The sequence below is a fragment of the Rhineura floridana genome, chromosome 14 (genome assembly GCF_030035675.1).
Source record: "Rhineura floridana isolate rRhiFlo1 chromosome 14, rRhiFlo1.hap2, whole genome shotgun sequence".
Taxonomy (NCBI): domain Eukaryota; kingdom Metazoa; phylum Chordata; class Lepidosauria; order Squamata; family Rhineuridae; genus Rhineura; species Rhineura floridana.
In genome coordinates, this window is record NC_084493.1 from 5,315,359 (window position 1) to 5,331,629 (window position 16,271).

At 43.6% G+C, this 16,271-nt stretch overlaps 1 pseudogene; it reads left to right on the forward strand.

The window, feature by feature from the left end:
- The first annotated feature begins 13,617 nt into the window (after positions 1 to 13,617).
- On the forward strand, positions 13,618 to 13,736 carry LOC133370156 (5S ribosomal RNA; annotated as a pseudogene).
- The last annotated feature ends 2,535 nt before the right edge of the window (positions 13,737 to 16,271 follow it).

The window sequence follows — 16,271 nt, forward strand, 5'->3', positions numbered from 1 at the left end:
CCTGGTTTTGGCACAGAAACAGCCTTGATTGCCCTGTATGATGACCTTTGTCGGGAGAGAGACAGGGGGAGTGTGACTCTGTTGATTTTCCTTGATGTCTCAGCGGCTTTCGATACCATCGACCATGGTATGCTTCTGGGGAGACTGGCTGAGTTGGGAGTGGGAGGTACTGCATTGCGGTGGTTCCGCTCCTACTTGGCAGGTCGCCTTCAGAAGGTGGTGCTTGGGGAACATTGCTCAGCACCCTGGACTCTCCAGTATGGGGTTCTGCAGGGGTCAGTTCTGTCCCCCACGCTGTTCAACATCTACATGATACCATTGGGTGCAGTCATCCGGAGCTTTGGAGTGCGTTGCCACCAGTATGCTGATGACACGCAGCTCTATTTGTCCTTTTCATCTTCTTCAGGTGAAGCTGTCAATGTGCTGAACCGGTGCCTGGCTGTGACAATGAACTGGATGAGGGCTAATAAACTGAGGCTCAATCCAGACAAGACTGAGATGCTGCTAGTGGGTGGTTCTTCTGACCAGATGGTGGATGTCCAACCTGTCCTGGATGGGGTTGCACTCCCCCTGAAGGAGCAGGTTCGTAGCTTGGGGGTTCTCCTAGAATCATCTCTGTCACTTGAGGCTCAGGTAGCCTCAGTGGCACGGAGTGCCTTCTACCAACTTCGGTTGGTGGCCCACCTACGTTCCGATCTGGACAGGGATAACCTGGCTTCAGTTGTCCATGCTCTGGTAACCTCTAAATTAGATGACTGCAATGGACTCTACGTGGGGCTGCCTTTGAAGACAGTTTGGAAACTGCAGCTTGTGCAAAATGCAGTGGCCAGATTGGTAACAGGGACCAAACGGTCCGAACATATAAAACCGATTCTGGCCCGCTTGCACTGGCTGCCTTTATGTTTCCGAGCTCGATTCAAGGTGCTGGTTTTGACCTATAAAGCCTTACATGGCTTGGGACCACAATAGCTGATTGAACACCTCTCCCAATACAAACCCACCCGTACACTACGTTCAAGATCAAAGGCCCTCCTCCAGGTGCCTACTTTGAGGGAAACTTGGAGAATGGCAACAAGGGAGAGGGCCTTCTCAGTGGTGGCCCCCAAATTATGGAGTTATCTCCCTGACGAGGTGTGCCTGGCGCCAACACTGTTATCTTTCCAGCGCCAGGTCAAGACTTTCCTCTTCTCCCAGGCATTTTAGCATGTGTTTTATATTGTTTTAAATTTTTAAATTGTGGTTTAAAATGTTTTTTAAAAGATGTATTTTAAATTGTATTTGTTTTTAGTTACTGTAAACCGCCCAGAGAGCTTCGGCTATGGGGAGGTATACAAGTATAATAAATAAATAAATAAATCATTGTGCTGAGAACATTAGGTTTCACCCAAAGGGCACTATCCAACGTTCTCTGTCTGCTAGTGTGAGAGCTCCTGCACTAGTGAATGGGTGAATTCTAATGTTGTGCAACACAGGAATCCAACACAACATTTGTGCTAGTGGAAACTTGTTGTGCAACAGATAGCGCATGCTGTTGTGCAACAGAGTTAACAGCAACCTGCTTATGCATTATCTTGTGCAGGAACACTCCACTGGAGCAAAACATTTCACCAGTGGAACAAATACAACACTAAGTGGTTTTAATTTACTGCTGCATTGGATAGAACCTAATGTTTGCACTGGTTGCACCTATTAGAGTAGTGTAGTGGCAAATTTAGAAGTGTTGGATCACTTCATTAACCCATGCCTCCTTGTATGCCTCACAGCCAACCCCCTACAGCCATAACCCTTCTAAGATTATACAACAAAAATAAGCTTTCAGTCTCTGTGATTGATTAATGGGGGGATTAGACTAGGGTTGCCAGGTTCAGGGCCTGAGACTGATCCTGTTCCTCCTTTGGCTGGTCTCCTGGCCCTTCTTCCTCAGCCAGTTCGGTTGACTACGGACTTGATTCTCAATTAGGGTTGCCAGGTTCATGGCCTGAGACTGATCCTGTATCTTTAGGAGAAGAGAAAGTCTGCCAAGTGCAGGTGTTCTTGCAACCCTGTAATGGGAAAAACCACACGGTGGAATTCTCCCTTCCCCCTGCACAACTTTGAAAGATACAGAAGACCTCTTGGAGGCCGGGCCTGGTAAGTGGATACAGGATTATAGCGTTCTTGTGAGAAATGGGCAGAGAAGGAATAGGACTTAATGCCTGTGCAGGTTGTATCTATAGAAGTTACACACAAGGGCAATTCTTGTGGATCAGTTTCAGGCAATACATAAGGATGATACTTTGTATTTCAGTTACAACAATCTTTTTCCTCCTTAGTTCAAGTTCTTTTTGAAATCATACCAAATCATACTCGGCAGGACCAGTTCTAGGTCTGAGGGGCCCTCACCAAGGTGTGCCAACACTGGCGGATGTCTGGTCACCATTTCAAATCTCCTGGAGCACCTGATGCTGTGTTGCTGTGGCCCTGTGGGGAATTTAAAACAGTGGGCAGCTCCTGAGGGCAGCATCACCAGGGGACCCTGAAGTGGCATGTGGAACCTGCCAGCTGCCCAAGGGTGCCGGGTGCTGATGCCAGCCCTGAAATTGGGCGTTGGTCTTTGCTCCCCACAGAAGTCCTTTGCTCCCTCAAACATTCATTTTTGAACCTGAACTGATTGACATTTGGTCAGATAATTCTGCCTTATTATTGATTATGAGCAGAACTCCCACAATATTATGTCAATAATAAGTATGTATGGGTTGCTATCTTCATTCATGGTGATTCATTGCCACAAATCAAACACTCCTATCTTTAAAGGTGGATGGGCAGTAACCCCATTATTTAAAAACTGAGGGACCACTCCCTCCAGCTCTAGGTTTGCTGGGCGTTCATAGAGATGGCTTGGGCAAATGCTCTGGTATCAGTCCTCACCTGTTGCAACTTGTTTTATTATTTTATTAGGAAATGGAGCCCTTTCCTTTCATTACGAATGTTACATTTAAGGATATTGCACTCACATAAGTGTCCTCTGTGGACTTCTATGAGATATTACAGATATCAGCCTGACTCTAGGAAGCCACCTTGTGTGTAATCATCTGGCTTTGTAGACACTTATCTCTCTCTTTAAAAGCTCTGTAAACTTACAGATTTGTAGCTGAGTTGAATGTTCGCTTGGAAGCTATTGGATTGTGAACAAAATTAGCTGCTTTTCTTTCATTATGAATGCAGTTTCTACCTGCCAGGCTGGGTGAATGAAGACTCGCACATAACAACTCCCAGCAGGGGAAGAAATGAGAAGGAGGGGAGGAGAGAGAATGAACTTGGGGGTCACAACTTCTTGAAGGTTTTTCATCGTTAGCCTTCGTTGCACATAATCCAGCAGATTGCTTGGGTGAGGGGGAAAAGAGGATAACAGGTTGAAGAAGAAAAAAGGCTTGTAGTGACTGAGGGTGCAAATTGATGTGGACAGGTGCTGCTGTTGGCATGAGAAGTAGTCATGCGCTGAAACATTCTCCTGCTTTTTATTGAGCTATTCTTTCAATGAGAAAAGCAATTGCCATTGAAAATTATCAAAGGGGAGGGGAAAATTGGTGAAATTCTCATGAGCGAGGTGCAAGATTTTTTGTGGTGCTTACCTTACTTTTGAGGTGGCCAAGGAGTGTTTATGCATTTCCTTTCTTTCACTCTACAAAACTTATGTAGCTCAGCCCACTAGGAGCTGTTTGAGGTCTTCATTTGGCCTGACTGGAAGAGGCTCTGTTTATTGCTTCCATTTCCGCTGTGGGCTCAAAGCTGCAACAGGATGATATGGAGAGAGAGAGAGAGAGAGAGAGAGAGAGAGAGAGAGAGATTTTTTGCTTCCTCCCTTGTAGTATTAGAACTGGAATCATTCAGTGAAGCTGGATGGTAGGAGACTCCAGAGAGACAAAAGGATGCACGTCTTCACACAGTGCAAGGGTTAAACTAAGGAATTGGCTCCCATGAGTTGCAGTGGAAGGAGGGCCTCAAAAGAGGATTAGACACATTCATGGAGGATATGGCGATTGACAGCGACTAGTCATTGGGTTATATCCCATGAAGCCATTCTATTTGCACAAGGCCTTTCACTTGTACAGCAGACCTTCCCCTCCCTCCCTCATCACTGCCCCTCCATCTGCTCCGAAGAGTTGGAGAAAACCCAGAACATATATAGGGGATGCATGGAGAGAGGAGAAGGAGGGTTAGTTCCACTGTGCAAGTGGAACTACTTGTGAGAATGGGATGACATCTTGGATACAACCCATATGGCTAGGCATCACCTCCAGGAACAGAGGAAACACGCCTCTGAATGCCAGCTGCTGGGACCACAAGTGGGGACAGTGCCGTTGCACCCAGGTCCTTCTTGCAGGTTTCCCTGAGGCATCTGACTGGCTACTTGGGGAACAGCACGCTGGCGTAGAAGGGTCTGGTCCAGCAGGGGTCGTCCTATGTTTGTGTGTGTGTGTTTTGTGTGCTCCACAGTGCTTGAGCAGGAATATTCCCACTTTTCCCAATAAATGCAAAAAAGCAAATTCCTTGATGGCTGAGAGGTTTCTTTCCTAAGCAAAGTTCCCTCTGCATTGCAGAACAGTCCTGTTTTCTTTTCTTCAGCCTGAATGGAAGAGAAGCCAGGGACAAGGCAGATATAACCTAAAGTGAAGTGAAAAAGTGAGAAGCTGGAGGGAAGGCAATATGAAGCACCTGAAGGGCAAAGACATAAACATCAGTGATGTTTTCTTTGCATCACAATGTGATAGCCTTTTATTGATTTCTTTGGAGCACGTTGGCCATCCCTTCTTTTATTGACTAATGATTCCTTCCACAGATTATGATGACTCTGAATTTCATGGATCCGGTGAGGAAATCAGGTCTGATTCATCCTCATGGCTCCTTTTTAGACATGATGGGTATTCGCTTGGATGCAAGATCCATTAAAACACATGGGAGCCCTGGTGTGCCAATGAGGAGACCCTCCATTGATTTCAATGGGAGTTATCTATGAGAACTCTGTCCTATGCTACTGTAGATAGTTATAATCAGATGTCTTTCTTGCAAGGAATATAGCACAAACTCATTTCACCAAACTTCATGGGGAACATCCAAATGTTTTAAACAATTCAATGCTCAGGGTACATTTGTCCACACTGATGTCGCAGCGGCGGCGCTGGTAGGACATTGTGAATTCAGAGAATGGTAAGCCTTCCTCAGATTATAACATTGCTTTCTTTACCAATATGACACCTCATTCTTAGCTTGCTGGGAAAGATGCAAATTAAGGGGATCATTGGGAGAAAACAAGCAACTTTGTCACAATGCAAACATCCCCAAATTCCACTCTGTGAAATAATACTTGGACCAAAATGTAGGTATCCTTTAAAATTAGCATTTCTTAGAACTTTGTGATGCAGCTTTATACACACACACGGACACACACACACACACCAAAGTCTGCAATATGCATATATTAGGGGAAAGTATGTCAAATTAATATGTTAGTTAAAATATCACAGATGCATTAGGCAAAATTGCACACAAAAATGTGTGTATCAGATGAAATGTGGACTGAAATGCAGACAAATGAGGATCTTTTTTTTTAGTAAAAAGAAGCAAACTGATGTGGAAATGTGACAAACAGAAGTTTACATTGGAAAAAAAACAAGAAATGAGGGAAACCGACACTGACAGATTTGTCCATCCTTATTGGCAGGAATGGAAAGATCTACCAGTTTTGGTTCTCCCCATTCCTTATTTTTCCAATGATAAATTCAGTTCTCCACATTTCTGCAGCAATTGGCAAATTTTGTTTTAAAAAATCGTCATTAAAATTCTCCAGTGTTTTAGTGTGAATTTCTCCTAATGAACACATCTTTGTAGGCAGTTTTGACTGAAGTACACATTTCTGCAACAATTTCTCCTAATAGAATCATTTTTGTATGTTATTTTCGCTCATACATTCATATTTATGCACACATCTCCCTATGATTTTTATAAACATGGTTTGGTTTGCGAACTGTACTGCAAAATTCAAATAAGTGCAAATTTCGAAGGACGGCTGTGTTTCAGTTCTCATATTGTTGCAGAAAGTGCAGATTTTATCGATTTGGCTTGAAATGCAAACTGAATAGAATTTCCCAACCATCCCTCCTTGCAACTCCTGGTTAGCAAAGGGAGATGTGTAGCTCTGAGCTGAGGACAGTGATGACCTGTGACATTTTGCCAGCTGAAGCAAGCCCAAAGCCACCACCAGCCCTGCTGGGGCCAACACTTTAAAAAGTCTTCTCAGATACCAGTTTCTGCTTTCACCTACACACCTCTCTCACTGCCTGAAGCAAGTTGCTTTACTCTAAAGCTTTCTAAGGAGCTGAGATTCATTACATTAAATATGCTATTATAATTATAATATATTGGTAAGGAATGATCATACGAGTGATTTTTTTAAAAAAAGTTCCTTTTAAGTTCCATTCTTCTTTCTCTTTTCCTTCTCGATCTCTCCATCCCCTCAATTAATAATTGTCTGCAAAGAAAATTGGGGGAAATTCTGCGCTCTTCAGAACTATGTAGGAGCCGCATGCTGTGGGCATAAATTAAATTTGGTTGGGTGCCACAAAGTCTGGACTAAGAGCAGATGGCTTCTCAGAGGCCAGGGACAAGGAACTTGGTGGTGCTATTGGTGGCACAGGGTAAGTAAGAGATTACGGAGAATGGTGACAGTGAGCACCTGCCTGTGTCAAACTTGGACAGCATTGCTGGAAATCCCTGCATTGCTGGAAAGTGCACAGTTACTTCAACTCCCAGAAAGAGGATGACAAATTGGTCACAACAGCATCACTTTCTCTTTGCCACCAACAGCTTGTAATGTGTTGCAGCCAGCTCTACTGTTCGATGGTATGAAATGAGCCTCAGGAAGTGGCAAATTTTGCAATGCCATCGACGGACATTCAGTTATCCCTCAGGGGGAGAAATATGATTTGGTTCACATTTTTAAAGGCAAATAATAATAATAATAATAATAATAATAATAATAATAATAATAAATTTAATTTCTTCATCACCTATCTGGCCAATGGCCACTCTAGGCGACTTACAAAATTATTAAAATACAATTAATAAAATCTGCCTAATTCACACTTCACAAAAGAATATGCAAACTGCAACACAACTGGTGAAACACAAGAATACACAAAATGAAACACAGCCATCCACTAAAATGCACACTTGCATTTTGCATTTTGCTGTGCAGTTCTCCAACAGAGTAATGGGTACGAAAGTGTATCTGCTAGGTCAAGTGTGCATAAAAATGCATATATTGGCGAAAATAACATACAAAAAGGCATTATATAAGAGGAAATTGCTTGCAAAATTGTGTGCATGGGGAGAAATTTTCAATAAAATGCTGATGAATTTTCATGAGGACTTTAAAAAAAAGAATTTGCAAAGTGAGAAACTGAGGTGGACAGATTTGCCCTTTCCTAATTATCATTTATCGGGTTTAATTTTATACTTTTGCCACCAGGGATTTTAATATTTTATTTTATTTTATTATTACATTTGTATCCTACCTTTCCACCAAGGAGCTCGAGGGATGAAGGTGCCGTTTGTATTTCCTGCCTCTCAAGCACCAGAACATCTTGAGCCATCCCGACTAGCAACATCTATCCAGGAGAATTTCTTAAGTGACGTCTCCTCCTCTTCCTCCTCCACTTGACTTACAGAAGTGAGCATGGCTGGGTAGGGAAGAAGAAGAGATAATCATGGAAGCAGCCAGGAGATTAAGGGGAGGTTTTCATAGGTAGCTGGCTTTGGAAGTCCAAACAAATTTCATTACACGTCTATGTCACCTTTGCTCCAAGGAGCTCCAGGCAGCATACACTGTTTCCTCTTTCCCCCATTTTATCCTCACAACAACTCTGTGTGGTAGGTTAGGCTGGGAGACAGTGAATGGCACAAGGTCACAGAGTGAGCTTAATGGCTGAGTGGGGATTTGAACTCTGGTCTCCCAGGTCCTAGTCCAACACTCTAACCACTACATCACATTGGCTCTTGAGCTAACTCTGCACTGGGGATAAGTGAGCATTGAACTGTCACCTAAAGCTGCAGCTGAAGCGCATATAGAGGTTCTTCCCTCTGGGAAACATGTGGATATTTATCAAACCATTCACAAAATTTCACAGAAGCAAATCTACTGGGCAGGGAAAAGCTGTTTTGCTGTGTCACCAGAATGGCAGCGCGACTCTTTGCAGAAATGTTTGGGATGGTAGGGAACAAAATGAGGCCCTCAGCTTTAACTCCAGTATTGGATCAGGTGGATTTAGCTTTTCTGTGAGTCACCATTAGCAATGCCGACAGTTACTAGATAAAGTTAAAGAGTCGTGTAGCGATCTTCACCCTAATTGGGCTGTAATGTATAGTCTCGGTCAAGCAAATCTCTCCTAGCACTCCTCTCCGCAGACGGCAATCAAGCCATTTAGGGAAGATGCATTGGCTGCCTAGGCCCTGGAGTGACCTTAAGCTACACTGGCCTTTTAACAGAAAACACAATTAATTTGATACTGAAGGGCAATTAGGACTGGGGTTAAAATGGGTGGAGGGGTTTTCCAAATGGAGAATGTCAAATACTGAGGAAGGGAAACCATTTCCTTAGGATTGTATGACACACATTACATCAGATAAGCTCTTAGAATTCTTATCACCCTGCGTGAAATAAACCTGAAAATCAGGAACAGGAAACCCTTGATGTAGTAGTGTATTACATGTGCAGGTGGGGGAGGAAGAGTGGATGTGGGTTAATTTTTTTAAAAAAATATGCCTCCCCCACTTACAGTATGAATTTAGTGGTACTGTCCACCTCCTTCTGTGTAATGGGTAGATTAGCTCTCAGAGATGTCATTTGGGGAAGGGCCATAGCTCAGTGGTGAACAGAGATGGGGAAAAATTCAGTTCTCATTTCCAGTCAAATCTATCGAATTCACACTTTCTGAAATAATATGAGGACCGAAACATTGCCGTCCTTCAAAATTCGCACTTACCTGAATATTGTGATGCTGTTTTCCAACCAACCATAGTTTGCAAAAATGCATATATTAGGGGAGAGTGTGCATAAAATGAATATCTCAATGAAAACAACAAACAAAAATGCATTATATTCTCTCACAGGGCTACAATTCTCAGAATGCTCTAGGAGAGGGACTGGCTGTTAAACTACTCTGGCAATTGCAGCTCTGTGAGGGGAAGAGGGGGTCTCTTAACAGCTGTCAGCATCTTTCACAAACTACACTTCCCTAGATTTTTGGGGGAAGCCATGACTGTTTAAACTGTTTAAAGTCCATTTTAATATCACTTCCTTATATTTCTTAACTGTGTTTTATGTATTTCTATCTGTTTTAATGTCTTTGTGATTTTATTGTGTATGATTTTATAGCTAGCCGGCCTGAATGCCCTTAAATATTAGACAGGCACCATCTCACTTCTCTTTTCGGTGCTTATTGAAGACCTTCCTCTTTCAACAAGCCGTTAAAGTTGAGGCCTTATCCCAGTCTGCGTCTGTGTTGGAATTGCTTTTTAATATGTTTTTAAATCTTTTTTTAAAAACAAACAAACAAACAATATGTTTTAAACTTTTTTAAAAAGATGCCTTGAAAGCTTTTTTAAACAATGTTTTTAAAGATGAATGTTTTGCAAGGGACACTTGGTTTGTGTCCAAGTAGGAATGGGAGAGGAATTCATTTTTGTCCACTCTTTCACAGCTAACTGACCTGATCCCACACTCCTAAACTTGCTTGCAGATCAGGGAATCAACTTCCAGTCAAGTGACACACTTCTCTGGTTTTGCAATGCATTTGCAGTGCGAAAATGTGTGCACTGAAATACATGTAATTTACGTAACGTGAGTATAAAAGGCATGCTTTACAGGCAAGTGCATTGAAAAGCATTGGTTTTGTGTAACAAGTCTGTACCAAATGTGTACCAAATGTGGACAGTGTGACATAATGGGACAGGATGGCGGACAATAGGCAGAACAGGACAGCTCAGGATGGAATGACACACAACAGACAGAATGGCACACAGTGGACAGAATGACACGCAAGGGCATGCAACAGGGCACAATGGAATGTGACATACCTGGGACTGTGTTTCAGGGAGACATCAGCAGGATGGAAATAGCTGCTCATCCCATCCCTAAATGTCCATAGTATGGTATTGATAATGAACTTCATCCAGATCAGATTATTTCATATGCTGGGGCTGGAAACTGAGCTCCTATCAAAATGTGATTGCCTTCCCATTCTTTGGCTTCCTTGCATAAGTCAGTGGTAGCTTTCAGTTCATTGCTTGAGAGAAACTAGAAGGACTTCCAGGTATTGCCCCATTACATTTCACCTACCTTTATTAATGAGTAGGGTCTGGATTTTTTTAACTTTTTTTTTCTTTGGCTCATAAATGAACAGATTGAAGGGCTGGGAGGCTGAACAATATCCCCACTGTAATATTCTATAGAGTGGGTCAATGGACAATCCTGGTCTAGAATGCCATTCTGTTCAGTGTGTGTTCTGAGATTTCACTGTTATTAACCCTCTTTCTTTTGTAAGTGGATGAAAGCACTCAACATTTCTAGTTTATGTGAAATCGTAGTGTCCAGGGGCCACTACTGGAGGCACTGAGATCCTCTAATTTAAACCTCAGAAGAAGTGGGAAAATAAGAAGACAGAGAAAAGTCACTTTCCCCCACCCCCAATTTTGATTAAGAGCTTTGCATAAATATCTCTGGTGGCAAATGAGAATGAAGAGTGGGGGCTGGTGACCCATGATTATCTGATTATCATGATTATCTGCCCTTCATAAACATTATTTAAGTAAGGGAAATGTTAATGCACTACATACGATTGGAGGAGGGGGATATGCAACTCAGAATGACAAGATGAGACAGGACACCAAAGGATGGGCTGCTTAGGGCCACAACTTCATTTAACTTCATACAACAGGGGTGAGCAACCTCTGGCCCACAGGCCTAATCAGACCCACCAGACCTTCCCATTTGGCCCACAATACTGTTTTGACCAAGCCACACCCACCTGCCATACCCCTGATATCATATATGACAGCTGGGCCAAAGAGGGTTTGCAGACAGTGCCAATCAGCTGATAGTTGCATCGTCATGTATCTATAAGAGTGCCTTCCCCAGTATCAACTATCACAGACCCTATGATTGGCAGGCGAGGCCTTGTTGGTCGTGTCACAACCAAAGGTTGTCTGGTTGATGCTGATCTGCGACAGGTCCTTTTCAGTGGTGACTCCCCATTTGTGGAATACCCTCCTCAGTGAGGTGTGTCTGTCTCCATCACTACTGACTTTCAGGGGGATTTGAAAACATTCTTGTTTATCCAACATTTGATGGCTGAAGGAGACTGTTCCTGGCAACCTTCAGACCATCTTCAGGTGATTGACAGGTGGGTGGCCCTAACCAACTGTCAAACCTGGCTCATAGGGGTGGGGGAGAAAATATCTGGTCCACCAGCCAGATCCAGTTCTCCACCCTGACATAACATAAATCTGCAGCAAGAGCCTGGCTAGCTGTGTGATCATAGCTTGAAGGAGGGGAAGCCTGGCCATCTCTTCCTGTGTTGCACAGATGAGCTTTTCCAAGTCCCTAGGGGGAAGCCACACATGACCCAGCTTCAACCCAGCTGGAGACTTTCTGAGGGAGGCACTTCTGACTGAAGCTCTGCCAAGCCTCTGAACTTTAGAGGGTGCTCCGAGTTGCATCAAAATTGTTTTGTTGGTGAACTGCATTGCAAAATTCAGAGCAGTGCAGATTTCGAAGGATGGCTGTGGTTCAGTTCTCATATTGATTTTGAAAGTACAAATTTGATCAATTCGGCTTACAATGCAAACCAAATGAAATTTATCTCCCACCTCAGCAGTCAGCAGGGCTGGTGAGAGGTGTGGCCTTGGAACAGAGCTTGGAAAAGTTACTTTTTTGAACTACAACTCCCATCAGCCCAATCCAGTGGCCATGCTGTCTGGGGCTGATGAGAGTTGTAGTTTAAAAAAGTAACTTTTCCAAGCTCTGCCTTGGAAGAACCTCAAAGGCTGATTACAGAGGATTGGAGGGCTGCATTCAGCCTCCTGGACTGGAGTCCCCCAGAGCTGATGTAACCCAACCCCAAAGTGGCCAAATCCCAACAGAGTGGTATCACCAGGGAGGATCCTGGCTATGCAGAACTGCTAAGCACTTCATCATCCGAATCTGGACAGAAAGGCTCCGCTTCCAGTGCAGGTCATGGAACATTTTATGCTCTGAATATTGGTTCTCAGCAGGCCGGGATGCTAAAGTGACTACAGCTGTAACTGGCTCTGCCAAGTACACTAAAAGTCTCCCCCTTCTAGCTCCTGGCCAGATTCCCACCCACCCCTACAAATGAGGAAAGCTGAAGACCCCCCTCTGCTTAGGAGACATACGCCTGGCACCATGTCAGCTACTTAACCTTTCACACTTCCCCACTTTTGCACGGGAGGCAGGTCTTGTTGGAAAGCCTCAAGATAGAAGCGGAGGGGACAAAACAGCCCTATTGCCCTGTGGGGCCAGCCACAATGCCGGGCCGAAATCTTCTTGACAGCTTCAGTTAGTTTTTGACAATAATGATGTATGTTTGAAGAGCCCTTTGCATTGACCTACAGTTGTCCTGGGTGTTTTGTCAGCTGTTTTGAAAAGTGTTTCCCATTCTGCATTGTCGTGCTGCCTCAGGCTTTCGGATTGTTTACTCTCTCTCTCTCTCTCTCTCTCTATATATATATATTATATACACACCACCACACACACCACAAAAAGGCTTCCCTCTCCACACAGTTTCTTGTGGGTTTTGTATTGTAACACTTGCCCCTCGGGACGCTACTGTGACCTACAGAATCAAATCAGTAACTTTGGTCCTCTTCATTTCCTCATCCTGTGTCCAGAGTCACAGGAAGTGGATTGCGACCTCCTTTTGCAGATAATCTGAGACATGGCAGGCAGGAGCGGAAGGCCGAAATTCATTTCAACAAAAGCTCAGAGCGCTGGCCTGGAAGTATTCCGGAAAGAGACACAGAGGAAATGGCTGTTGTGTCGCCAACTGGCTGAAGAGGGAGGATTTTGGCATCCAGCTGAGTGTGAAAATGTTAGATCACTGTAAAAAGAGGGATGACTGGGAGGTGGGGGGTGGGTGGGAGCCACACAAAATAACACCTCTGACATACATTGGGAGATAAGACACAAACATGCTTATCTAGGCAACCATTAAGTAATTAAAAACCATTTTTGTTGTTCAGGGAAGTCAACAGCTGTGCATGTGTCAAGTGGCCTCTCAAGGGCGTGATCCAAAGCCTTGTGTATCCACATAAATTTCCCTTTGCTCCTCTGCAAAGTCATAGAAATCTCTACTTGATATCAGTGGCATGTTAGGATTCAAGGGACGGATTAATCTGTCGGCTTTGGTATCTTTCAGTTTATCATTTTGTTTAGTTCTCCATATTTCCTAATGAAAATTCACCAGTATTTTAGTGCAGTTTTCTCTAGTGATACAGCCTTTTCTATGCAATCTTGTCCAATACGCACAATGTTGCAATGCAATTTTCCCCAATATAAAGCCTTTTTATGGCCATACTGTCCTGAACATGCCCAATCTCGTCTGATCTCGGAAGCTAAGCAGGATCAGACCTGGTTAGTACTTGGATGGGAGACCACCTAGGAATACCAGGTCCCGTAGGCTTAGAGGAAGGCAATGGCCAACCACCTCTGAAGACCTCTTACCATGAAAACCCTATGAATATATCAAAAAAATATTCATAGGGTCACCATAAGTCATAATTGCCTTGAAAACATATAACAACAATAACAAAGCCTTTTTATGATATTTTTCACGAATGTGTGACTTTTTATGCACACTTTACTCTAGCATATGCAATTTTTGTACACACTGTGTGGCTATAGAACCGGACTGCAAAAATTCGAAGAAGCGCAAATTTTGAAAGCTGGCTGTATTTTGGTTTGCCAATTGTTTCAGGAAGGGCAAAATAGATTAAGTTCACCCTGAAATGTGCACTGACTTGAATTTCTCTCATTCCTATAATACTCTGCCACAGAGCTGGTCACAGTGATCCCAGAGTAAGCTGACATACCCTGGAGTCCCCAAGCAATGCAGAAGGTCTGTTTAACCCTTGCACTTCTGTTTAAAGAATTCTGGCTGAGCATACCACTCCTACCTGAAGATGCCAGTGACTGAACTTGGAACCTGTTGAACGCAAAGCGTGGACTATACCATTGAGCTATGGCCCTTCCCCAAAGCACCAATCAGGCTGCAGGTGGTCATTCAGCAACAGTGTAGACAAGGCATTTACAACAGAGAAAGAGAGACTCAAGTCAGCTGATCTCCCAGAAGAGCCCCCATTAATTACCCATGTGCATATCAGTGAAGCACCTACCATCAGGTTCAGTACCTGCACTTTATTTCTATCATGCAACTCCTTAGGTGATGAGATTCCTTGAGGTGATGCAAAATGGCACAGGCTTTGAGCTTCCCAGAGGAGAACTCCGCTGTCTTACAGGAAGCAATGTCAGGTTTGTCTGGTTGCAAATGTTGAAGGTTAAGGGTGGGGGAAGCTGAGCTTGCCCACAGGATTGGTTTGGCAGAGGAACAGCAGCTCTGAACCTAGTTTTGTATGAGGCAGGAAAGAGGCAGATTTCCTTAACCTTTGGCTGCCCAAAAGGAAAGGAGAATGGAGTCTTCCTTCCTCTTCCTCCTTCATCTCCTTAGTCTTGAAGGACTCAGCAAGGAAGAGGATGGAGACAAAACTAGATTTAAGCTGTAATTCAATACACACTTACCTTGGCGTAAATCCCATTGAACCCAATGAGTTTACTTCTGAGTAGACATGTATTGGACTGCACTCTTAGTTGGCTCTGGCGCCACCTACTGTTGGCCTCCCTGCTCACTCTAAGTTCTGTGCTGAAAGTTTCTCCTATGCTCCCTCCTGCTCATTCTCTGGAAGTTAAGAAAATAAATTGCATTTGAAAATTATCAAATGGGAGAGAAAATGATGGGGAAGTTCTCATGGGCAGGATGTTTGTCATGCTTATTTTCCTCTGAGGTGTCCAACAGGTGGTTGTGTCTTTCAATCTTTAAATCATCTCACTGGTGGGGTGCCCACATCTCAGTTAAAGCCTAGGGAAGACCTCATGAGGCAACTCCTCCTATGGGGCTTTTTCAGATGAGGAAGTGTGGGCAGTCAAGGAGGCTGCAGACTACTGGAGAAATGTTTGCAGGAAAGCAAAAATGACTAAATAACTACATAAAATGCACACACCTCCCTTGGCCACCTCACTATGATGTGGTAGGCTCAGAGCCCCACCACCGTTCTTCAAATATTCTTAAGTGCCCTGAGATTGAAGCAGAAGAATGGAAGCCTCTTTGCAAGAGAAGAAAACTGATGCAAAATCAGAGTAAAGTTTTCAGTACAGCGTTAGCTCACACACTGCTCAGGTGTTGTATGAACTACACACCATTTCCCACTGAAGTTCTCCTGTCTTTAATAAAAAATGCTGAAAAAGCTCATCCGTGCCAAATCAGTTCTGAATCAAGGTGAGGGGGGTTCACTCATCACTAGTATTAAACCTGAAGCGGGGGAGGAAGAAGGGTATCCCACCTTTTTCAGACCTCTCACACTTGGCCGACACATTAGGCAAATACAGTGGATAAGGAATGCTTGGGACAAATCATCTTTCTGGTGGTTACACTCTGCCACCTTCCTGAGTGTCCAAACCTATTGGAAAAACACATGATATTATCTGCTGGGCTTTCCTGTATCTTCAGACACGTATCCTACCCGCTGTTTGTTCTTATTTGTTAAAGAGAAATCTTTTTACTTTTAAAGAAATCAGTGCAGAATGTTTTTTTTTAAAAAAAGTTAAAAACAAAATCAGTGGCTGCACCAGTCTCAGGCATCTGAGAACCAGCCTGTCTTGATTCCTGTGCTTCAATTCCTAAGCTAGGGGAAGGCATCGTAAGTTAATTCCTCCCATGGGAATATCTTTTTCAGATCAGAAAGTGTAGGCACTGGGGAGGCTACAGAGTGCTGGAGCAATGTTTACTGGGAAGAAAAACTCACATACCTCCCTTGGCCATCTTGCGTCAATGAGGCAAGTTCAATTGTGCACCCACCAAAATTCTAAAGTTCATGTTTGTTTAATCCTGGATATTATAAGGATCCTAAAAGTGGTATTTGTTTATATTTATTTATCGTCACTG